Raw genomic sequence first — 6,000 nt, forward strand, 5'->3', positions numbered from 1 at the left:
ATCGGAAAGGTCAGCAGATCTCAAAGTAAAAAGGGCATAAAGGTAACCTACGCCTCAGATGCAAGCACCCTAGCGATAATAGAGCAGCAAAGCAAGATCAGGCAACCTGCCACAGTTCCAGGACACCAGGGGAGAAACAAAAAAAGTGTTAGCTCACACGTCCCAAAGGGTCTCAGGCAGCTCCATCTTGAGGCACTCTGCGTTCCAGCCATGCTATGACCTCTCTGGGTTGTTCAAAGAAGAGCGCCCGGTCTCCTGCCTCCACCCTGAGGCGTGCTGGGAATAGCATAGAGTATTTCACTTGCTGTGCACGTAGTAATCTTTTGGCCTCCATGAAACTCTGTCGGCGTTTCTGGACGTCCGCGGAAAAATCAGGAAAGATTGCAACTTTAGTATTGCCCACAGGGATATTACCCTTTTCCCGGGCCATGCGGAGGGCAGCATCTCTGTCCTTATAGTTCAGGAGTTTTGCAATAAAGGTGCGTGGAGGTGCACCCTGAGGTGGAGGCCTGGCAGGCATACGGTGTGCGCGTTCAACCGCCAGCATGGGGGAAAAAGACTCTCGGCCATAGGTACTTATCAGCAATTGTTCCAGAAAAGTTGTGGGGTCCTTACCTTCAGCCCCCTCCGGAAGACCAATCAATCGGATGTTGCATCTGCGTATGCGATTTTCCATTTCGTCCTGTTTAGCAATCAGGAGGTCTATTTGCTTCTGCATGTGGTCAGCATCATTTTGCAGTGGTGGGAGAGCGTCTTCCACATTGCTAATACGGGTCTCAGTGTCCCTTACCCGGTCACGCAGTTTCAGAAAGTCCTGCCTCAATAAAGATATGTCCATTTGCACTTCCTCAATTTGGGATTTAAGGGACGTGCGGCATAATGTAATGGCTTCAAGAAGCCTGTCCGTGTCTCCCGCCACACGCGGCCCTCCCGGCTCCTCTGCGCCGCCATTTTCCTCCCCCTCCTCACTCACATGTCGGCGGTATTGTGACAACCGCGCCGCCGCCGATCGTTGGGATTTCGAGGGAGACATATGCGCCGGGATGGAGGGACGCCTGCCAGACGTGTTCAGGTGAGTATCGGTGCTGTGGTGTCACAGGATTAGCGTGGGAAACAGGATTCCTCGGCGGAGCTCCGGAGACACGCGTCCTACTCCATGCAAGGTCAGGCCACGCCCCAATTTATAAGATATTTCTAACACATAGCATGTATATAGCAAAAAATGACACCCCAAAATACATTCTGCTACTCTTCCCGAGTATGACGATACCACATGTGTAGGACTTTTACACAGCGTGGTCACATAGAGAGGCCGAACATTGAAGTAGTACGTTCAGGCATTCTAGGAGCATAAATGACACATCTCATTTCATTCCTACCCATCACACTTTTGAAGGTCCTGGACCACCAGGACAGTGAAATTACCCACAAAATGACCCCATTTTGGAAAGCAAACACCCCAACGTATATTCTATGAGACATGGGCTGCAAATAGGTACTCGGGTACTCTGATGGCCTGGTGACAGGTACTCGGGTACTCTGGTGGCAGGTACTTGGGTATCCCGATGGACCGTGACAGGTACTCTGGTATCCCGATGGACCGTGACAGGTACTCGGGTATCTCGATGGACCGTGACAGGTACTCGGGTATCCCGATGGACCGTGACAGGTACTCGGGTATCCCGATGGACCGTGACAGGTACTCGGGTATCCCGATGGACCGTGACAGGTACTCGGGTATCCCGATGGACCGTGACAGGTATTCGGGTACTCAGATGAACTGTGACAGGTACTCGGGTACTCAGATGGACTGGGACAGGTACTCTGATGGACTGGGACAGGTACTCGGGTACTCTGATGAACCGTGACAGGTACACGGGTACTTTGATGGGCCGTGACAGGTACTCGGGTATCCCGATGGACCGTGACAGGTACTCGGGTATCCCGATGGACCGTGACAGGTACTCGGGTATCCCGATGGACCGTGACAGGTACTCGGGTATCCCGATGGACCGTGACAGGTACTCAAATACTCTGATGGACCGTGACAGGTACTCAAATACTCTGATGGACTGTGACAGGTACTCTGATGGACTGTGAATGACAGGTACTATAAGGGGTGGTGACAGGTCCTCTTTATTGGGGGGGGGGGCAATCAGTGTGATTGGTGTACACTGTAGGCGGTAACGAGATGTTACCGTAATCTCCTCACACACGATCGGTGTGTGTGAGGAGGAGAACCCAGTAACATCTCGTTACCGCGGTTTGTTTACATTTTAGTGATCGGCTGTGAAAGGATCACAGCCGATCACGTGGGTAAACAGCCGACCAATGGCTGTTTACCAGCATCGGTGACGAGCAGTGTTCCTGGGGAACACGTCGCCACCGACCTGCACGCGCAGCACACTCACAATCGCGCGCATGCGCCGTGCACAGTTGGGGTGGGACCATCTGTGATCGGCCGTGACTTAATCACGGCCGATCACGTGGTAAACAGCCATAACCAATGGCTGTTCACCCCCTTCGGTGGCGAGCGGTGTCTCCGTGACACGCTGCCACCGAAGAAACAGGGGTGCGCGCGCACGATTGCGCGCATTCCCTCTCTAAACGGGAGGCCGTCATATGATGGCCTCCCGCCACAATAGGTGCGCCGCCTGGCCGTCATTGGACGGCTGGCGGTCAGCAACTAGTTAAAGAAACTTGTTTTCAAGGGTAAGGCAGCGCCATCTTAAGTATTGTTTTCTAAGTCCACAGTAGAGTGTATTTCTGTCCTTACATTGAGCACTTCCTGTACTGTTAACCAGGCCTCCTTCTCAATCCAACCTTTCTATGGCAATCCTGCTTCCCTGCTCATAGTTGACTGTTTTATTTCATAGTAGTTACTTGTGCCGATTATCTAGTGTTTGCCTGTGTCAGTCTTATCAGCTTCAGCTGATAAGACTGCAGTAATGCTGTCCGATGCCTTTTTTTTTCCAATCCATGTGATGTCACATGGGGAGTAGTAGGAAGTTCTGAGTGATTATGCATTCTCGTGGGATTTCAGTGTTGTGCCGTAGGAAGTCCTGATAGATAGACAAGCACACAGAGTGTGCCGTGAATCATGGGAGATATGGGCATGCTCAGTGACGTCATTCTAAAGAACAAAGCGGATTACAACAATACTATGCAAGTAAGGACATGGCTACATGTTTTTTTTTTATGCTGATTTACATGGGACAAAGTAGTGGGGGAGAGTTTACAACCACTTTAAAGAAAATAATGTATGTCAAGCCAAGAATCTTTATTTGAAATGAACAACTAAGTGGGGAGGGGTTAGAAGTCTGATTTATACTGCTATCTGGGGGATCCTATTATTCTTTCACTCTCTGTCCTGCTGACACATGTCTTTGCAACAGGGACAGAAATAAAAATCTGCCTGCAGTTCTTGCCTTTCTCTTGCACTTGAACGTTTTTTTTCTTGTCTGTGTTGCTGTTTGAAAATTCCCTTCACTTAATGTTTAAACATTAACAGCAAGACGGGGAGGGTGAATCCTTCTAACGGACCACCCGATACAACTGAAAGTTCTAACCCTAATCGGCATTTAAAGTGGTTGTAAAGGTCGTTTTTTAATTTTTTTTTTTTTTATCTTAATGCATTAAGATAAAAAAAAAAACCCTTCAGAGTGCATTAGCCCTCCTAATACTTACCTGAGCCTCATCTCTATCCAGGGATGCGCACGAATGAACAAGGCCCACAAAGCTGAAACACGTTTACATCTGCTGTTTGTGTCTTTTATGGAAAATCATTACATTTTGAAGATTTTAGTGAGTAAGCATGATGTGCACGAGTGTCTTGGCCATCCGGGACTCTTCCCCCGATTTGACAGCAGCAGGAGCCAATGGCACCGCTGCTGTGTCTCAGCCAAAGTCAGTTTGCCAATGAGGAGAGAGGGTGCAGGTGACCAAGGCTCGGTGTCTGAAAGAACACACAGAGCAGCGGCTTGGTTTGGGTACTCCCATAGCAAGCTGCTTGCTGTGGGGGCAGTTGACAGGAGGGAGGGGCCTGGAGTGCTGGTGAGGGACCTGAGAAGAAGAGGAGGATCCAGCTTGCTCTGTGCAAAACCACTGCACAGAGCATGTAAGTATAACATGTTTGTCATTTTTAAAGAAAAAGAAGCTTTAGTATTGCTTTAAAGCTAGGTTCGCACACACATACAAATTGGATGCGCTTTGAACTACATCCAATTTGCATGACATAAAAGCACATTGCTTTCTATTGCCTGTTCACATATGTCTGGTGAAGCCGGAGTGCGTATTCAATATGAATTGATAAAGAGTCCCGTCAGTTTTTTGAGCAGTGCAGTCCAGCTCAGGTGCAAATTCAGGCCCATTGACTTCTATGGAAATACTTCTGAATCACACGTCATTCAGTTGTGAACAGGACAAAAACCTGACTTGATACTGATCAAAAACTGACCCGAAACGCAGAACTACTTTGTCAATTAGCTGTGAAAATGGAGCTTCAGTTCGCACCTCACATGTGTAAACCCAGCCTTAGAGCATATTTATGAAGCAGTAAATGTAACTTTTACCAAACATGCAATGGTGGTGAATCAGTCACTGACATTTTAGAAAAAAAAAAAAAAAACGATAAAATACATCTGCAGTGAATGTCAGGTTTTCTACTTTGGTGGCCACTGGAACAATAATAGAAGGAAAATCTTCCACTCTAAGTTCCTGGTGACTCTGTTGACTTTCCCCTCATTTCCTATTGTCACACTGGGACAGGACGTGAAGGGACATCTGCTCAATGGGGCACAGATTTGGGGTGGGGGTGACCCAAGAGGGATTAAAACCCTCCCTTACTCTATCCAAAGTGAAACAAAAAGTGTGGCCTTTGTTCTACTGTAAGGATGGAAAGAGCTCTGTGGTGAACTTTTACTCTGACCATGATGGTTAAGGTATTGTAATATACATTGTGTGTTTGTAAAGGCACAAGGTTTTTAACCTTCCTGCATTCTATGCATAAAGGGAAAAAAACCTGTGTGCAGCAGTCCCCCCAGCCCATCCTAACCTGAGCACAAGCTCCATCCAGCGATGTTCACAAGAGCAGCAAGGCTCTCGAGTCTCTTCCTCTTCCTGAGACAGCAGCAGAAACTATTAGCTCCTGTGACTGAGGAGGGGGGAGCGAACTATCTCTTCACCTTCCCCATCCTATATACACTGCCAGCTACAGACCGGTGATGAACAAGTGGTCTCATTCATGGATAATGGCCTTCTCCAACTCACAAACATCTTCCATCTTCTCTTCTAAGGCCCTTTTCCCACGGGAGGCACTTGTAAACTGCCAGTAAGGCTCCTTTCACACTGGGGCGGTGGGTGCATCGGCGGTAAAGCGCCACTATTTTTAGCAGCGCTTTACCATCAATTTTGTGGCACTATTTGGCTGCTAGCGGGGTGCTTTTAACCCCTGCTAGCAGCCGAGAGGGTTAAAGCTGTGCTGACCATTGATTTCAATGGGCAGGACACACACACTCCTTCATCGCTCCAAAGATGCTGCTTGCAGGACTTTTTTTTTTTTTTTTAGCTTCCTGCCAGCACATCACTCCAGTGTTAAAGGGCTCGGGCTTGGAGGGACAGGAGTGGCTCTTTCAGGGTGCTTTGCAGGCGCTATTTTTAGAGTTGTAGCGCCTGCAAACCACCTCATTGTGAAAGGGGTCTAAAACACTGAGCACTTTGAAGAGCTTTTCATTAATTTCACTGGAAAGGGGTGTTTTTTCACCGCCCAGCCCCAGTGTGAAAGCATTCATTGATTTTAATGAAAATTAGGTTTTTGTGTGCTTTTCAGTCACTTTATTTTTATTTATTTTTTTAGAGTAAAAGGGGTCTAAGCCAACAGCTTGAGATGTACTGTACATGGCTACCCTTTCCTCTATAGTTGCAAACCTGCAACTAAAAAGTCTCTCAATTTGTGTCTGTGGAGAAAAGAATGGGTATGTCCTCTACCTACTGCATCAGAGG

The sequence above is a fragment of the Lithobates pipiens genome, unplaced genomic scaffold, assembly GCF_037356315.1.
Source record: "Lithobates pipiens isolate NorthernLeopardFrog02 unplaced genomic scaffold, aLitPip1_a1.2 Scaffold_13, whole genome shotgun sequence".
In the NCBI taxonomy this organism is placed as follows: Eukaryota; Metazoa; Chordata; class Amphibia; order Anura; family Ranidae; genus Lithobates; species Lithobates pipiens.